This window comes from Amblyomma mixtum, chromosome 2 (genome assembly GCF_055824585.1).
Source record: "Amblyomma mixtum isolate Tamu chromosome 2, ASM5582458v1, whole genome shotgun sequence".
Lineage (NCBI taxonomy): Eukaryota > Metazoa > Arthropoda > Arachnida > Ixodida > Ixodidae > Amblyomma > Amblyomma mixtum.
In genome coordinates, this window is record NC_143013.1 from 87,645,653 (window position 1) to 87,665,479 (window position 19,827).

The window sequence follows — 19,827 nt, forward strand, 5'->3', positions numbered from 1 at the left end:
AGATGTCGTGGTGAAGCTGCAGAAGTATATCCTGTGCAGACTTGTGAGGGCGAAAACCGAACATGGTGTCCGCGAAAGTGTGCTGTGTTTCTAGAAAATCGGAGAGTCTGTCGCGCACCATCGTCTCCATCAGCTTGCCGACACAAGACGTGAGGGAGATGGGGCGAAGGTTCTCCACATCAATAGGTTTGCCGGCTTTCGGAATAAAGGTCACGAGAGCCGATTTCCAATCGAGAGGGAGAGGAGTCTCTCCGTCCCAAATGCTATTGATGTATTTGAGGAGCGCGGCGTAGGCTGCGTCGGGAAGGTTGGCCAAGAGCTTGACCGTAACCTTGTCGCGCCCGGGTGCAGTGCCCCGCTTCATTTTGCTCAAGGCCGCCCGGAGGTCGTGGAGCTGGAACGGCTTGTCCAGCTCCGTGTTCTCTTCGCCTGCATACGAGTACGCCGCCTGCCGGGGGTCCTTAGTGGTGCACAGGTAGCGATCCCTGAGCGTGTGCGCTAGTTGTTTTGTCGTTCCTGTAAAGTTGTGCAAGGCCCTATGTAATTGGCGTTGGGTTTCCGTGCGTGTTTGTATTGGATCGATGAGTATGCGGAGCGCTCTGTGCCCTATTCTGCCGCATATACTCCGTTTCATACATATGTGCAACGCTGTCAAGGCTACGGAAGTAGTCCGCAAGAAAAAACAATGAAATTGTATCCCTCCGCGCTCGTTTCGTGGCGGAGTTGTCTAAGGCGTCGCTTTGGGACGACTAGGAACTTCGGCGGCGTCGGTTCGAATCCACCTCGATACTTTTTTTTTTGCAGCATTTCACGTACGTAGGTTGCAGTCCACCTCGCGACATTTTTTTTTAATTAGGAATTTGTAGTTGACGCCAACTGATATCATTTTTTGCTCACAATACCTTCAATACCAAGCTGAAACGACGATGAAAAATGGTTGTTCGTTCAGGATTCAGGCCATCTGTAATTTTCGTTTTGCTGTAACCCACGGCACTGCTCGCTCCTCTGTCTCTGTCGAGGTATCGGTCATGTCATGAACTATTCCGTGCATCCAGCAGAGCAGGGGATCGAGTTTTTAAGACGGTCCGGGACTGACGGCCACTCCGTTGCGGAATAGCGCGATGCACATCATGTGAGCAGTTTGTTTTTTAGATTCCTTATTCTCAGGGTATACTGATGTCATAATTTTCATGAGACAATTTTTGTACGAGTTTTCTTTCTGGCAAAAAAAAAACAATATCCGTTGCAGAATAATAGCGCGATGCGTATCATGTGGACAGTTTGTTTTTCATTCCTTATTCAGGGTACACTGTTCTCATGATTTGTATAAGTCGATTTTTGTGCGAGTTTTCTGGCAAAAAAAAAATAACCATATCCGTTGCGGAACAGCGAGATGCATATCATGTGAGCAGTTTGTTTTTTATTCCTTTTTGTCAGGGTAGATTGATGTCGTAACTTTTATGAGTTGATTTTTGTGCGAGTTTTCTTTGTGGCAAAACAAAAGCAATATTCTGCTTCTTGTCATAAAGGAAAGCTCTGTTAGGTGCACTGTTGTGTGCAGAGCAAGATAGTGAAATTTCTGGCTGAGGAAAGAAATTTCTTTATGCCACACTCAAATGGTTTTTTCCTGCCTAAGGAAATATAAATTTCGAAGCCTTTATTCAAAATTTTGGCGTCTTGCATACTGGGGAAAGAGAAACATCAATACTCCAATGTAGCAATGAACAACTACCTTTGCAGTAGTTGTTAAAAACATTTATTAGAAAAAAGGGTTCAGGGAAAAGGATAGGTAGTGGGGCCCTCTGTCCCGGACTTCGTTGGCGAAGGCTGCTCGACGAGTCTCATGCAAGATAGAACTGCCCCCCACGTCTGTTGTTTGTAGTGCACGAGACTATTAATTGGCAGTACCAATAAGCGGTTCAGTGCACTGACAATAGTTTGTGACGGGTGCCGTAAGAGGTTTCCACGCAAGGAACCGCACTCGGAGAGCCAGCTGTCTTTGGAAAGGGTCGATACACAGTCCTCTGCTTGCTGTGTGACCTTGGCAATTTTGAGCTTGCGTTTGTAACTATTCTGCTGATGACACCACCACCAGCTGATACGTCCTGCTTCCCAGGGGTGGTTTTCAGGAGTGTCCATTGCAGGGTGGGCTTCTGTTTGCAGTGTCTGAGACTACTGATCCACAGTTGCGATCAGGAATTCAGCCCACTGCTAAGAGCTTGTGATGAGTGCAGTAAACCCCCAACCAATACCCCCCAAAGAAACAAACAAACAAGCTATTTCTTCACAAAAGTGACACAAATTCATCAACAGCACTGAAATCTTCATCGCTGAATTCAGCAATCGAATCATCAGACGAGGAATTGCATGAGTCACAAACACTGAAAACAAGAGGATCTATTTCGGTGTCCACAATCATGTCCCTTTCCCAAGACTCTGCCTCAATTTGCTGGACATGGGCACAACAGTTTTCCCAGTTTTGTTGGGTTACACCGCCAACGCCACGGGTAGGAGGTTTTCAACTTCTGCCAAAGTGAAACCTTTGTTCCTGCTTGCTATAAAGCCCTTCACTTGGCTCCAAACAAGTTCAGTAGGGTTGAACTCACAGTGGTAGGGCGGTATACGGAGAACATCGTGGCCATGGGCAGCCGCCAAGGTGTTAATTCTGTAGATAATGCTTGGAGTGTTGACTTTTTGTGTGAGCTCAAGTAGCTCTGCCCTCACCATGTCGGCAGTCCAGGGGACGCCCTTCTTTGTCAGCCAAAGCTGAATATCTGCTTTTCGGGTTGATGATGTAGGGGCCTTTTCAAGCGCCACACTGTGGTATGGCGCATTGTCCATTACAATAACGCTGTTGCCTGGAATATTAGGCACAAGCTTCTCTGTTAACCACTTCTCGAAGTATTTTCCATCCATTTCAGAGTGGTAATCAGCCTTGTTGCCCTTCTTGGCTCGGAAGAAGTCAGCAGCTCCTTGCACAAAGCCTGTTGCAGAGCTCCCGGCATGCACAAGGATCAAACGGGCCCCCTTTCCTGAGGGCGCAGGCAGTCCATGGTGTCAGGCCTTTCAGGAGCGCATCATGCGAGGACTTCACGCTTCTGTCCTGCCAGACAGTTTCCTTCGTATGCCCGCTGTTCACCCAGGTTTCGTCCAGGTAAATGATGGATCTGCACAAAGCAAAACAAAATAATGGATGAGGTAATTAACATCATTAAACATACCCACGGCTATGCCATAGCAGCAATACGAGTCTTGCCATATCACTGACAACACAGAGCAGAATATAGGCCACAAACTGAGTAGGAAACAAGGCGTAGGGCCGAACGGGCGATGGCGTTCTGTGGACTCCCTGGTAGCGTTGGAAGACGCTGTCGCGTTCCACTCTTAGAGGCGACACTTCGATCTTAGCCAAAAGGCCGAGAAGCGATGCCGCCGCGGTGGCTCAGTGGTTATGGTGCTATGGTGGTTATGGTGGTTATGTACGGTGCGGTTCAGGTGTCCACCGAGGTGGCAGAGAATTACAGCGCCATTTCCTTTCCTCAAAAAGCGTTGTGTTCAAAGGCCAACGCACCGCGCCGAACGGGTGGTGGCGTTCCGTGGACTGCCTGCGCTACAACACGCTGTCGCGTTCCACTCCTAAAGACAAAGATTAAGCGTAATTAATTGTCAGTTAATTAATGCATCAACAGATTGTGAAGTGAACAATCGCAGAGCAGAATGCAGCACTCAGGCTTTCGCCTTTCACCACTTTAGCCGTTAAAATTCCTCGTAATTTTTTCATTTCTTTTTCTGATGACGCAACATTCATTGCCAGTTCTGCAAGAAATCCGTATTAATGTTGTTAAATTGGAAACGTTAACATCACGCGTTATGGGACAATCCAAACGTGCTGTGTGAGAAAATATGCAAAGCATTATTCTTACCTGCCCTGTCTTCGGAATTCCTTAATCGCCCGCAGGAACCGCCCGCGCCAGGCAATGATGTGACTGCGCTCGATGAAAGCAAGATTCCTTTTTCTTTTCTGAAATACGAAGCCAATGTCCTTCAACAACCTCCACAAGGTGGTTTTCTTGAAGTTCGGCAGGTCCTCGTCTTCGTTGACAGCCTTCCGAACACTCTCCAGCGTGGGTACCTGTCGCTTCCTGTACATCTCATGTACCTTCAGTCAGACGGCATGCACCGTGAAGCTGTCATGCTTCACCGTTCGTGAACTTGCGATTCTCACATGACGAGACCTTTTCTTCGGAGACATGAATGGTCCGCAAAGGCGCTCCACCTTGTATTTTGCGACGGTACGCGGAGACACTCCGGTATCCTCGCTAACAACATTCACAATATCCCGGACGGATTTCTGCGGGAAACGGGCTCTATTCCGAGCATACACGTTTGAAATGACTTGCTTCGCGTGTCTGGACATCTTCGAAGTGCGAATCTTCGAAAAAAGCCGCTCCGGAGAGGTTGTCGAGGTCATTGCGTTCGACGCTATTTTTTGAAAACGAGATGCGCAGCACGGAGAGCACAGCTGGCAGGGTTGCGGGTCGGCGAAAACGCGACACGAACAAAAACGACAAACGAAACATATAAATCTACTGATTCCGATCTTTTCCCTCTAAAAAAAGCTGTTCTTTACCAAATTGATGTCAAGCGTAATATATATTAAGCTTGCAGACAAAGCGATTATTATTTCCGCTCGCCACGTGCATGCACTATTTTTTATCGCGGATGCAGGGAGCGTAAACAAGAGCTGTAGCTTTGACAGCGCTGCACCTGATGTATGAAACGGAGTATAGGTAGTTGCGGCATGCTGTTTGTGAGTCTGTAAGGATTTTTAGAGACCGTTTAGATCGATAGCCCTCCGCTGCCGCTAGAGCGACGGCCGCTTCCTCAGCTTCGACTATCGTACAGTCTTGTAGTGATGCGCTGGTGATCTCGCGTAGTGTCGACTCAATCACCGTTGTTACCGCATTGCTGTTGTGCTGCCCCGCTGTTCTGGTGTATGTGGCTGCGTCCACGTATACCGTCGTTTCTTGGGGTGCTAATGTCTTTTGTAGGTATTCAGCCCTTGCCTCTCTGCGTGCGCTGTGTAGGTTAGGATCCATGTTCCGGGGCATTGGCGTTACTTTTAGTGTGTTGCGATATTCGTCCGGGATTGTTTCTGTCCTCTGTATCTCTTGAATTTGATCGGCGCGGCCCAGTTTCTTTAGGAGCTCCCTGCCAGATGGGCTCTGTTGTAGTCTGCGCAGTTGGGAGACTAGTTGTGCCTCTCTCAATTCATCGAAAGTGTTGTGTAGTCCTAGGGCTAGGAGCTTTTCAGTGTAAGTGCTGTGAGGAAGGTGGAGTGCGGTTTTGTATGCTTTGCGTAGAATCACATCCGCCTGTTGTACCTCACTCTTGATGGGATTGTAGTAGGGGAGGCTGTATGTCACTAGGCTGACTACCAGGCTTCTGACCATCTTGAGTGTGTCCTCCTCTCGCATGCCATGACGTCTGTGTGAGATGCGCGTGATCATGCGGGCCACTTGTAGAGTGGATGCTTTGAGTAGGGCGAGGGTGTGAGTGCAGCGTTGGTTTGACTGTATCCACATCCGCAAGATTCTGATGAGTGTTACAAGCTACAACACGCTGTCGCGTTCCACTCCTAAAGGCGAAGCTTGAGCGTCATTAATTAGCATTTAATTAGTATTTAGGCATCAATCAGTTGGTTTAGTTGGTTTATTGGGGTTTAACGTCCCAAAGCGACTGAGGCTATGAGAGACGCCGTAGTGAAGGGCTCCGGAAATTTCGACCACCTGGGGTTCATTAACGTGCACTGACATCGCACAGCACACGGGCCTCTAGAGGACGCGCCTCAGCAGTAGGGAAGAGCGGACGTGTCTCACGCGCGAGTTGCTAAGCCTAACAGTTAGGCCACGACTCAGCTGCCCGCCGCGGCTCCGCGGGCAAATTCTGCCGCAAACCATGACGACCCTGATGGGATACGACCCGGAGGGGATGCAGATTGTCACCATGCCTCAGGCGAAAACCCCAGTTTTCGACAAGGTTACGGAGGCGATTATCCAACGCAAGATAGAAGAGTGGGAACGCGCATCAGCCCGTGACAACCACTCGGCACGGCAAAAAGGTCGAACGCCAGATGGACGCGTCACCGCGGCAGGGGATACGCCGCTGCAGCACACGCCCCGCACGCAAGTCAAGCGTTGGAAGCCTCCTCCGCAGCCGCGTCTGGACAAGCAAGATGCAGTGATCATAATCAAACCTAAAGGAACGCAGGATCTCAGCAAATTCAGGGGAAGCAACGCGGTCGGAAACGCCTTGCACATTGCTGCTGGCGTCGACAAGGGCTCAGCCGAGCTCAGCGTTTGGCCCATATGGGAACAGAACATCATCGTCGTCGGGGTGCGAGACGCCCAAATAATCAGAAAGATCCGGGCAATTCACGAAATTCAGCTTGGGGACAAGGCACAGGCAGTGTACTCCTACCTCCGCCCCTCCGACGACACTTGCAAAGGAGTAATACAAGTGGACCCGAGGGTTTCCAACGAAGACATCACGAACGCGCTTCGCTCCCCGGACGCACCAGTGGTGAGCGTGAGAAAATTAGGTTCCTCCAACGTGGCGGCCATCACGTCTGAAGGAAGAAAGGTTCCGTTTCACGTCTTCTACTACGGTGAAGCGGTTCCAGTACGCCTATAGAAGAAAACAACGCCAGCCTGCGCACTGTGCGGGAAACTTGGACACCGGGCGGATGTTTGCCCTTGCCCTTCGAAGTCAAGATGTCCGCAGTGCGGTCAGCAAGATGTTCCAGAATCCCACGACTGCCAACCCAAGTGCACGGTCTGCGAAGGTCCACATCCCTTGGGGTCGAATCAGTGCAAGTACAAGTACCGAACATCACATAAAACCAAGCCCAAGACAGGAGAAGTCAACCACCGGTCAAGATCCAGGCTTCGGAACCGGTCCGGCAGCAGAGGTCCATCGAGCAGCGGGGACCGACTGACCCACCAGGACCAGTCCAGCAACAACTCAGCACCACCCGGCTCACGCTCCTCAAGCAATGGACCTGGGACTACCGATAATGTGTCGCACAACAACGGCAGTCGTCCAGCCAAGAAGACAACAGGACCCCATAACAAGGAGCAGCGCAACGGCAGCAAGGTGAGCTGGGCAGATGTAGCTGCCTCCTCCCCCGAAGCGTTGGCTTACAAACGACTTAAAGCAGAGATTGAACAACTAAAATCAGAAAATAGCGCATTGAAACAGCAGTTAGTCACCGCAGTCAATCCAAACAACACATTACCTCCATCGACGCAACAGGCATGTCCGATGGAAGAAGATAGGGCAGAGCTACACCCTCCGTCTCCACACCAGTTAGATGCTAGCACCCCCGAGAGGCAAGCAACTACACCAGACGCACCCCACCAGGCACCAACTCCGCAGGCACCACCATCGCAGGCACTAAAGCAGCAATATACAGAGCACCCCCAAACCCAGGAACGCATCACTCGCTTGGAAAAAACAATTCAAGACCTCATTGAAAATAAATTACAAATTATGATCGAGACGACAATCAAAAGTATGTTCGAATCAGTTATTAAACCCATGATGGAAAACCTCGAACCAGTTTTAATAAGGATGCAATCGCAGGAGATCAGAATTGACCGCAAACTTCAGGAATTATCAGATGTTTCTCACAACAGGGGCACAAAGCTGCAGGGTAAAATGGGAACTCGTCGTCTGCCAAGCACTCAGCCAGATCTACAACCTGAGGGCGCACCACATGATGAGGCACAAGTTTCTAGTGTTCAGCATGGCTCCACAACGTAGACATAAACTTACTATCCTACAGTGGAACTGCACGGGACTAAAACGGAAGAGGGAAACATTACAGCAATACATAGACTCTCATCCCGATACACCGCAAATAATAGCCCTGCAAGAAGTGAATATGGAGGCTAAGATCAGAGGATACTCAACACATCAAACAAATCCCTCGACATGCATCTTGGTCTACAAATCATGCACGGCAATCACTGTAGACCTTAATCTAGACAGCGACATTGAATATACCTTCATAAAAATACTGCCACAGCACAGAAACAGCAAGGGCACCTATATACTCAATATATATAGTCGCCCCAAACAGCACCGCGTAGCCTTCGAAGTGATCTTTCTTAAAGCCCTAAGAGAAGCCCAAAAAGCTCCCCTAGCTATTGTTGGCGACATTAATGCTTCTAGCCCCCTATGGGGATACCCCAGGGAAGACACGAAAGGCAGAAAACTAGCATACGCCATCGCTGACATGGCCCTGACCCTACTCACGGACCCGCAGCACCCGACGCGAGTCGGCACCAGCGTAACGCGGGATACTTCTCCCGACCTCACGCTCGTCCGCAATGCCCGCAACTATGAGTGGCTGAATACAGGAGAGACCCTAGGCAGCGATCACTACGTGCTGCAGACCATCTTAGAAAGCAACAAGCACAGCAAACCACGAGGGCAAGCCAGAATTACAGACTGGGAGACATTCATAAAGGACACCAAACCAACCACATCCGAACAAATAACCAGCTACGAAGATTGGGCGGCTTCCATTCTCGACCTTAAAGAAAAGCTCACAAAGTCTCTTGCCACCACGGAGGACCACCCAGCTGTTGACAACCACCTCCTACACCTTTGGGAAGCAAGACGTAGTCTTATAAAACGGTGGAAAAAACAGACACAATCGGAAACTAAGACTTCGAATAGCCAAGCTTACTATTCAAGCAGACCAATACGCATGGGACCTCGCTCGCACCAATTCGCTAACGAAGTGCGAATCCCTCAAAGGCCGCCTAGACACCAAGGCTACATGGAGCCTTCTGCGATGCCTAATTGACCCTCCGAAAGCGAAGAGTGAACAACACAGAAATTTGCATCGAGCCCTACACAGCTTTCAAGGCACGGATCATGAACTCGTGGATGAACTCACGCGTCGCTATATCTGCACCGCGCGAGACCCACAACCCTACAATAACGAGTACCGTGGGGAACCGAACGAAGACCTAGACAGAGATTTCACTTCAGAGGAAATCATTGCAGCACTAGCAGATATGCGCCGAGGCACAGCCCCGGGACAAGACAACATTACTGTCGGACTTCTGGCCAACCTCGGCACGGAGGCTCTGCAGCAACTCACGGATTACATAAACGAATGTTGGCGTACCGGCACCATTCCACAAGCATGGAAAACAGCCAATGTACACTTTATTCCCAAACCCGGCAAGAAAATCAGCATCGAAAACCTGCGCCCCATATCCCTCACGTCGTGCGCAGGCAAACTCATGGAAAAGGCAGTCCACACGCGTCTCTCCAATTATCTTGAGGACAATGAGCTACTGCCACACACGATGTTTGGATTCCGGGCACACTTGTCCACCCATGATGTGCTTCTGCAAAATCAAACGTGATGTCATTGATCCCGCACGCACAAACAGTAACCGAGCGCTTCTAACACTTGACCTCAAGGGAGCGTTTGACAATGTCAAACACTCCACAATCCTCAACAACCTCCACAGCATGAACTGCGGACAGCGAGCCTACTCGTACATCTGCGATTTCCTTACGGACAGAACCGTCAACATCAGCACCGGCTCAAAACACACAACGCAAGTGAAGATGGGCACGAGAGGCACTCCGCAAGGGGCAGTACTATCCCCACTTCTCTTCAACATTGCACTCGTAAATCTCCCACCTCTTCTCAATCAGGTACAGGGCATACGCCACGCCCTGTACGCTGATGATATAACCATCTGGACAACCACGGGAAGTATGGGAATGATTGAAGAACAACTACAAACCGCGGCGACAACAGTTCAAAATTATGCCCGGGCGTGTGGACTAACGTGCTCACCCGAAAAATCCGAACTGATAGTCTTCCGTCAACGCAAGAATCAAGACACCATCAATATCCGCGTAGACAACTCACCCATCAAGGAAGTTCAGACCATGAAGATACTGGGTCTGTACATAAATAACAACGGCAACAACCTTCTTGCCCTCCAGAAACTACGGCTCGTGAGCGAGCAAGTCGCCAGGATGATCGCCAGGATGACGCGCAAATCGGGGATGCGAGAAGACGATACTCTGCGACTGGTGCAGGCTTTCGTTGTAAGCCGCGTCGTCTACGTAGCGCCCTACCTCCGCCTTAAGAAGCGTGACATCAAAAACCTCGACATCATAATCAGAACTGCCTACAAGAAGGCCCTGGGACTCCCTCTTGCGACATCGACGGACCGGCTCTTGCGACTGGGTGTGCACAACACGATCGATGAGCTGATAGAGGCACACCTTACGGCACAGGTGGTACGGCTCTCCACAACTCGAACTGGCCGACAAGTCCTGAGTGGTGTAAACATCAATTGCCCCCGACAGCTAGACACCAAAACCGACATCCCAGCCTCATGGAGAGGACAACTCAAGGCAGCTCCACTACACAGGAATATGCACCCTGATTTTCACCAGTCAAGACGACAAGCACGAGCCGAAGCCATGAAAAGACACTACGGCGGGCGCGAGGGCGTGTTCTATTTCGTAAATTTCGTCGCGTTCCGCCAGTTGAAAGTGCCTTTAAAAATGCGAAAACCATTTACCGCGCAGCATCGACATATATGTCCCGGGTCCCGAGCAGGGAATGACGGCCGTCGCGGTAGTGCACCAAAATACAACAGTCGACGGACTAGTACTGGCTAGCCAGGACATACTGGCTGCGGAAGAAGTGGCGATTGCTCTAGCTGGAACACACACTAGCTCAATATACATTCTCACAGATTCACAGACAGCGTATCGCAATTACCTCAGGGGCAGGGTCGCACCGCTAGCAGCTAAAATCCTGCAAGATAGCTACATCCGTGGCTACCAACCCACACACAAACACTTAATATGGGTACCAGGTCACCAGGGCATCCCAGGGAACGAGAGCGCACATGCCTCAGCCCGAGCATTTCTCCCCCGGGCACCCAGTGCGGATGCCGTGGAACCCCCACTACTAACTTACAATGACATACTTCAGCACTTAAGATTATCCCGTCGGGTCTACCCTCCGCCGGCTAAGACACTAGATAAAGGGGAGGAACAACACCTCCGAAAGCTACAGACCAACACCTACAACAACCCACGAAGACTACATGCCATAGACCCGGAGTCATTTGACTCACAATGCAAATTCTGCGGGGAGAAGGCGGACCTGTACCATATGGTATGGGCCTGCCAACGAAATCAGGCGATCACTGTTAATAACCAGCCAACGCAGGAGGGGTGGGAGGCAGCTCTGTCCAGCTCGGACGAAAAGAGTCAAAAGCAACTCATCGAAAGAGCCCGGGCAGCAGCCTACGCCGATGCGGTTCCGGACTGAGAGCTCCAACCACGGCTACAACCTCCTAAACCATTTCATTAAAATATTTTCACCACCACGGGCCTCTAGCATTTCGCCTTCAAGAAATTCAGCCGCCGCGGCCGGGATCGAACCCGCGTCTTTCGGGTCAGCAGCCGAGCGCCGTAACCACTGAGCCACCACGGCGGGGCGCATCAATCAGTAATTAGTCACTAATTAGTAATTTGTCATTACTTCGTCATCAATTATGTGTGACGTAATCCAGTGGAGACGTCACCAGTGTCACATAGGCAAAGTAGTACAAATAACCGAGGAATGAAAACAACGATTACAGAGATGAAAGGCGAACAGAAACCAGATACAGCTTACGAGGTAGGGCGGAATAAGTTCCCCAGACACTCACAGGAAACGATTGCGTCCACATGGACGCGTGCACAGTATGTGTGGTGTCGTGTGGTGTGTTGAACACTAGACCCATTTCAAGATTTTGACTAGTACCATCTACAACCAATGTGTTATGACCGTAAACATTTCATGCTTACTCTACTCTCGGTTACGGAAGAGGCAGAGATTTTTTTCTTGCTACCGCTTGGATTTTTTGTACCATCACCGAGTACAGGCACTAACACACACAGCCGGCTTTTCTTGTAGTAGGACCAGTAATGATTTCGCAGTAAAAGGGAGTGGAAGAATAAAATGGAGGAATGTAGCTGTAGATTTTGTTGAAAACCTCTGGCATGACAGCTGGTATTCAGTGCTGAGTGAAGGTTGACGCAGCCTGGCTGTTAAAAGAAAAAAAAATAGAGCACTCCAAATTTTTTCGGTCTGTCTACACTTTCCCGTGACGCCTTCACTAATTTAGAGAGAGAAAGAGAAAGGAAACTTTATTGTCGGAAAAGAAGGGTTCCTGGACGCTTAGCAGAAGGGCCAGGTGGCCGTTAGCTGATAGCTGGCGGCGACCTCTTCGGCGCGCCCGATGGCTCCTGCCTGGACGGCGGGGTCCGAGCTGCGCAGCACTTCTTCCCAGGCGTCTGGTGAGGGAGCTTCTATAAGAGCTTCCGGAGGAGGATTCTCCGGGCAGTCCCATAGCATATGATCGAGGGTGGCAGTGCTACCGCAGTGTTTGCAGGTGGGCTCTATGAGATCGGGGTAGATGTGGGCGTAAATGTACGGGTTCGGGTAAGAATGGGTTTGAAGTCTTCTCCAAGCCACCTCTTGGTATTTGGAGAGTGACTTGTGCGGGGGAGGATAGATTCTTCTAGAGAGTTTGTAGAATTGGGTAATTTCGTGGCACGAAATCACTGCCTCCATCTCGGATCCTTCACTAATTTAGATCTGCATTTGGCCGCTTTCTCTTTCGTCAGTGAAATAACGGGGTTGTTTTTCGAACTGCTGCTGCTCGCTATAAAAGCGACACGAGTGAACATGTGCGTTGAGCAAGGACGAAGCTGCGTCAATTGCTTCGCCACATTTGCGGCAAGTGCGCAAACAGAGAAGCGAGATATCGGACACAGACACACGCAGGAAAAACGCACACGTTGCAGCATGGTATTGGCCTATCACGTCCTGGAAAAATCCGGTGCTTGAACTCGTGGAGCGCTTTTCTGATTCGGGCGCCGTAAAACATCGCAAGGTAAGCTTAACGATTTTCTCATCATTATTGCATCCTCAGAAATCCTCCTATAAATATCTCAAAACGTGAAAAAACAGGCTATTCCTACTGCAGAAAAAAATTGGAGGACTCCTAAGCTCCCCCTATAACGGTGAAACGCGATAGCGTTTTGCAGCGCTGTCAGGGAATCTACGGAACGCCATTGCCCGTTCGGCGCGACGTCTTGCCTGGTGGAGAAATCTAAAATAGGCTTTTTGAGAAAAGGATATACGCAGTCACAGTGTCACCTCTCTCGGCGGATCCCCAAACCATGCCGTAAGGGAAGGAATAAGGCGGGAGTGGAACTAACCACGCATGATACGATTTTATACGAAGCATATTGCTAGAGCTACCACTCACGCCGTCGCCGTGGGACCCACACGTGACACCGTGACGTCACACCACGTGACATCGGATGAGAGAGCCGGCCTCCACCACGCGCCGTCGCCGTGGGACCCCTAGCCGTCACACCCGCGCATTCCCGCGCACTTCGAACGCGCGTTCACACTCGGTGTAGGTGAAACGCTCGCTCCACAGGGCAGGCAGACGCGGCTTCCGTGGCAATCCAGGCGCTCACCCAACGCGCGTCTCGGGGTTAGTCGGCGTTCCGTTGTAGCCATGCCGTTGTCTTCCCCCACGACGAAGGCTTCTAGTGGTTGTATTAAAATGACCAAGTATTCAACCAAGGAAAGCCATGTATTACCAACCCTAGCCACTAATATGCTTCGCATTCCCCAGGCTTAGCCAAGCTGAGCCTCAGCAATATTTTTTTACGCAGCCCCCGATTATAGGTCGCCGTTTCTCTCTATTATAGGTCGCCGGTTCGAATCGCTGCCGCGAGCTAGGTTCTAGAACTTAACAAGCAAGTTTATGCTGCATGAAATGCAGAATCGTTTCACACCATCCGGAACATTCTGCTGCATACAGTTGGCATGACACAATTTTTTCCAACGCGTGGTGCCAACAACTACGCAACTACGACGTCGGCGGCTTTTCGACCAAACGAGCTGTGTGCGCCGTCGCTTAACATATTGTGACGGAGAGATTGTGCATGCGAAGATAGGTTGTGCTCACAGAGCATGACGTGCGATAAGTCATCAGGGGAAAAGTGTTTATTCTCGGAACCAAATCTTCGAGCATTACGGTGCTCAGTGTTTGCAGAAACGTGCACTGATTAGACTTTCGTGGAAGGTGTGTAGAATAGAGGTGTCGGTGAAGTTACTAAGGCCTGCCCAAAATTTTTGGTGGTGCAACGGCGCCTCTGTGCTGGTTTCCCATGTCGACCGGGCTGGTTAGCAAACAGAATCTCTTTCGAGAATTTCGGTTGTCCTTTATGTTTGTGTCTGCCACCAATTCCGCGTAGCAGTATGTTCGAGACGTACACGTTGTCAGGAATCACAGGGCCGGAGCGGAAGGTGAAAAAAAGAGAACCAGCGTGGCAGGCGTTGAGAACTGAACTGCAAGCTGTGTGAAGATGATGATGATGGCGATTCTCTGAGTCTTAATGTCACGCAAGTGTGGTGCTTGAGCACACAGCACGTGAAGCAGCACTAAGACGCCGGGTGTGAGTATAGGATCACTGGAAAAATTTTCACTGCCTCTGTGGTGTGAGTAAGTTGGTGCTGCAACGTGTTAGGCAGTACCGGAAGTTGGAAAAGTATTTCGTATTGCGAAAGGGACACCTTTTTTTTCAGAGGTTTACTTCGTAAAACTTCGTCTTAGAACAGCTAGCTCGCAGAGGCGCACTTCCACTTGGTGACCAAGTTCACAGCGCACTTACCGTATCTTTGGGTTTTTGAACAACTTTACGGTGTTGCGCCTCAGAGGCTGTTGCGTCAGTGAGGTGCGCTGATTTCAAGCGGGAAATAATGTTTACTGCCCTTAGGTGTTCGACAGCTGTAATACTTGAGGCGACAGTGACATGACAGTACCGTGGGTAGCCTTGCAAAGTGATTTTCTGCGCAATACGTGTCAAAAATGCAATTGACGTTCGTTCGAAAAGCAATTTTTTGGTGCTCAAGTTACTCAAGTGACAGTTGACTGTCACTTCACTTAACTGCAATGAGAGACCTATAGTACTTCATCAAATGGTATGACTTTTATATGGATTTGCCTTAAGATTTAAAGCATTTAGCATTTTTCATTCGTAAGTTCGCGATACTGTACCACAGACACTACTACAGGAAAGCTCAATATCTCATGTGCAACTTGCTAGTTAATCGCCAGTTATATCGTCACTTCGACATCTCAATAAATTGAGACTTTGAGTCCCGCACTTTATTTTGGATTAAACACGCACCTGCTGACATGGCCGCATACTCGACGACACATTAAGTGCAGCGAAATGTCTCTTTAAAATAGCTCCAATCCCATTACGGAAGGTCAGAGTCATCAAAAGCCGACCAAGCCAGACCTCAGAGTTGGTCGGGCAGCGCCATATTTTACCTGACCGGTCACAGATGAAAAACTGCTCAGTGGCAAATAAGTTATTTGAATCGCTGTCCTATAGCTTGTCCGCCTGCTTAAACGTACAATTTCCCAGACAGGTTACCATACATTTCTCTCTATTCGTGTTACTTTTAATACGAATCTGGATTTTGGTAACGACAAAAATGCACTCAAGCAGGCCCAACGTCAAGCCACGCAGGGGCGTTCTACTTAAGCCGCTCAGACAACCCGGACCTTTACGTAGTCCATACCTGCAAGAGGCGGAAACGAATCTTGCACACCCTTCGCACCTAGCCGAACAATACTAACCTTGCTAAGCGCGTCACCGTATTGACACAGTTTGGGAAAGAACACTTCGCTACGCTCGCCGCGTATCAAGGAAACCAAAGTTTAACGTTTCAACGGCCCGCTGAATCAAAAAAGGACCTGGCACCAGGTTACAGAACTCTTTGGGCCTCAACCAGCTCCTGTTATCTCTCGAGAAGCACCATTCACTGCTAGGCGCAGTCCTCTTAACAACCCACCTCCGCGATCTTTATATTCATCCTTCCCTACCCAGCCCAGTATGTGGCCTCCCGGCATGAGCTTTTCCAATGGAGAACTCGACGAGCTGTTCACCCCCTGGGATCTCGAGTAGGCGGTAGAAACACTAAAGCGGAAGACAGCCCCAGTTGAGGACCATATTATCTTTTCACTCAATCGAAACCTTACCGACCAGGGCAAGGAACATTTTCTGTACATCATAAACTCCCATTGGAAAGAAGGCTTCCTCCCGACACCCGTCCAATTTCTGTAACCGCACGCTTTAGAAAGACTATCCAGAGTATGGCACTCAATTGGCTTGAGGCCCATCTTGAATGCACGGGTTTGTTTCTCCAGCAAAGAAATGGATTTAGCAAAGGGTCTGTCCGCTAAGGACATCTTCTTCCTCCTCGCACATGAATTTAACCCTCTCCTTCTTCCTAGATTCAATCCCTAGTTGGTCTTGATGTTCGTAACACGTTTGATAGCCTTGCCGAGGACCGTGCCCTAAGCATCATTTTCCACTACCGGGAGTCAGCCAAAGGTGCACGCCTACCTCATCCTTTCTGCGTGACAGCGGTACTAGGTTCGATTTCTCCGATACCTGTCTCTTCACGCGTGGTGCTCCACAGGGCGATATTTTTTCATCATCATCATCATCAGCCTGACTTCAGAATGGCTCCCCTATTTCGTATTCTGGCACCTATGCTAAACCTCTAACATACATTCTAAGCAGACAATCTGTCCTTTAAGAGAAATATCTCTGGGTGTTCTGGGGCAGTGGAAGACACCTTACAGCAAGGCGACTTTGCCGGCACTAGTTATCTTGACACAGTAGGCCTAACTCCCGCACCTGACAAATCCAAATTGGTCATTACAACAACGAGCTCTCAACGCGAACACAACCATGTCATAACTCTTACAATAGCGAGCCAGTCCATTCCTGGAGTATTGTCTTGCCGTTTTCTTGGATTTCACATCAATGAGCCGCTTAATCAGGCTAGGGTTACTTCAACCATCAAAGTTTTCCATCCGCTTACTCATCGAGTTCGTCGCGTTAGCAGTAAGCACTTCGGGCTCTACTAGAGTCATGTCAGGTAGCTAGCCTACTCATTAGCCCTTAGCAGAATTCTCTCTACAGTTTTCTACGTTCTCCTAACCTGTCTACAGAGACATCAGATTGAGTTTGTACTTCTGTACAAGGCCGCTCATAACTTTCCTGTGCATACACCCACTGAGCGCCTATACTCTATGGGGCTGTTCTTGCCTCTGGGAAACCTCGTACAACAACATCGGGATTGGAAAATGGCGCGACTTTCTATCACAAAAGAGGTGCACTAGATACTTTACCAAGCTGCTCTCAAACCTGTCACCATCCCTATCATTTCCTCCCTTCCCTGGCCCCGATAACCTGCTTGACATCTTCGAATCACCTCTTCGACGCTTAAAATCGCGTTCAAGTAAAATTTCCTCTATCTCTAGTACTCTGACAGCGGAATAATACTTCCCGTCATCCATAGAACGAACGAAAATGCGGACGCCGAAAAAGAATTGCCGTAAAATTGACCGTGCATTTTCGCTCGCACAACGGCATTTCCATAGTAGCTGTGTTAAAGACATTATCTGGGGTGTGACAGCGTCAGCGACCACGGGCTAGTGACCTAAAACTCCCGCCTTCACGTTTTCCGCAAAGAGAATGACGCACAGATATCCCTTATGCACATAGTGTACACAGGGTGTTTCACGCAACTTGAACCAAGGATAACAAAAAGTGGCGCACCGGAGTTGGATGAGACTAACGACATATTGTTCCACGCCGTGTGCCGTTCCTCGCAGCATGCTTTGAATGGCACCTAATTTTTAAGTACGTAACAATAATTGTGAAATCTTTTAATATTGATGTTAGTCTCCCGTGCGTTTTGTTAAGTTCTAGAGGAGGGTTACGAAACAACGGATCCAGTTTTTTTGTAGCAACGTATCTTCTACGTTGTCCTTTTGTCTAGCATTATTATTTTTGTAATATTATTCCAAATTAGAAATATGGAATATTTATTCTTAGGTCATCAATAACTAAACGGGAATTGCAAACAAAAGTTCTCAGAGAAGCACCACAAGATGGGAAAATATATGTCTTTGATTTCTCCCGGTTCTGGTGAGCTGATTTGTTTTGAATCCTCGTTTAGGTTTGGGTTGGTCTATGTGGTTTAACGTCCCAAAGCGACTCAGGCTATGAGAGACGCCGTAGGGGAGGGCTCCTGAAATTTCGACCGCCTGGGGTTCCTTAACGTGCACTGACATCGCACAGTACACGGGCCACTAGAATTTCTCCTCCAAAGAAATTCAACCGCCGCGGTCGGGATCGAACCCGCATCTTTCGGGTCAGCAGCCGAGCACCTGATTTAACATTCGTGAAACATTTTAAAATGGGCGGGCAGGGGACGCTGTTCAGTTCACCTTAAGGACATCACGTTCTCGGGAGTGCGAACCCAATCATTTGGGTCAAGCAGCATGGTAAAACAGTAATCACGTTTTCGACCTTTTGTTGCGAAAACAACATTACTGGAGCCCAGCTCAGCTCGTCGCGTATGCTCGTGGCGGTGCGGCTACCAAACTATCTTGTGCCGTTGCCTAGCAACCCGAGTTACTACCCGAGCTTGCGCGAGTTACTTGGGTAAACTCGGGTAGTAACTCGGGCAAGCTCGGGTAAGCTCGGACGAGCGTCGTGCTATCTGGGCGAGAGGTTGCTCGGGTAAAGCAACATGGGTCGCACAATTCCGACGGGTGGCTGGGATAGAAACAGCCACCTGCCAGTGCAGTGGTGGCACGCTTAACCACTGCGCTGGTAGTGGTGCATGAGGACTCGCCGCCATCTATGAATCTTAAGTAGGAATCACCAATTCAGCATACATGGGCATTAACCCACTAAAGATATCATGCCACACCCCTAAGGCGGAGTTTAAGTGCCCCCTCTAATTACAACAAGCTAACACCACAAGCGTAGCCAAGCTGTTCCTTTCGCAATACAACTAGGTTTAACCACAGCTAAACCACAGGCAATTTTTTCCTTCTTTTTGTATAAGACACAGTGTTAAAAATATGAGCACAAATGCTACACAACTTTTAAATCTCAGTGTTTGAACAATCATTGCCTGATAAGTAATATTAAGCGTAGAAGTGTTTGTGGACGCATGTCAATCGAATTCGATGCAGTAAGATGAATTTAAAGTTGTCTGTTCCTCCTGTCGTGTTATAGGTTCTCCTTGCGCAACCAATTTATATGCACACATAACTGCGAAAGACGTTTTTCCTCTAGTAGATCTCACGTGATACCGGATAATGTTTTTTCTTTATGGGGGGGGGGGGGGGGGGGGGGCTGCGGTGATTACTCAAGCAGATGAATGGACAAATTCCACGATTATACGCAACCGCTATATACAGGCTTCAATGATTGCTAGAAGGCATTTGACTCCGTCGAACCACCTCACCGTCGAACCTCACCAGCCATGCAGGCATTACGGTACAAGGCTTTAAATATGGACATATGAAAGTAGTGGAAAATATTTATAACGGCTGCACAGCCACCATCATCATCCACACAGAAAGTAATGATAACCAAGTCAGGACGAGTGTCCGCCAGGGAGATACAGTATATCTAGTACTCCTCACCGCTTGTTTTCGGGAGGTATTCCGATGCCTGAATTGGAAAAAGTAGGGAATAAGAGTTAAGGAAGAGTACTTCAGTAATCTGCGCTTCGCCGATGACACTGCGTTGCCAAGTAACTCAAGGGACGAACTGGAAGGCATAGTGACTGACTTGACACGCAGAGCAGAATGGTAG

At 49.2% G+C, this 19,827-nt stretch overlaps 1 pseudogene across 1 annotated transcript; it reads right to left on the minus strand.

Annotated features, from left to right (window-relative positions):
• Nucleotides 1-2,487: 2,487 nt before the first annotated feature.
• Nucleotides 2,488-4,440, minus strand: LOC149360050 (uncharacterized; annotated as a pseudogene). The gene is made up of 2 exons (XR_016288199.1): nucleotides 3,924-4,440; nucleotides 2,488-3,167 (listed from the first exon to the last, which is right to left on the minus strand). The product of XR_016288199.1 is annotated as an uncharacterized LOC149360050 (transcript).
• Between the last annotated feature and the right edge of the window lie 15,387 nt (nucleotides 4,441-19,827).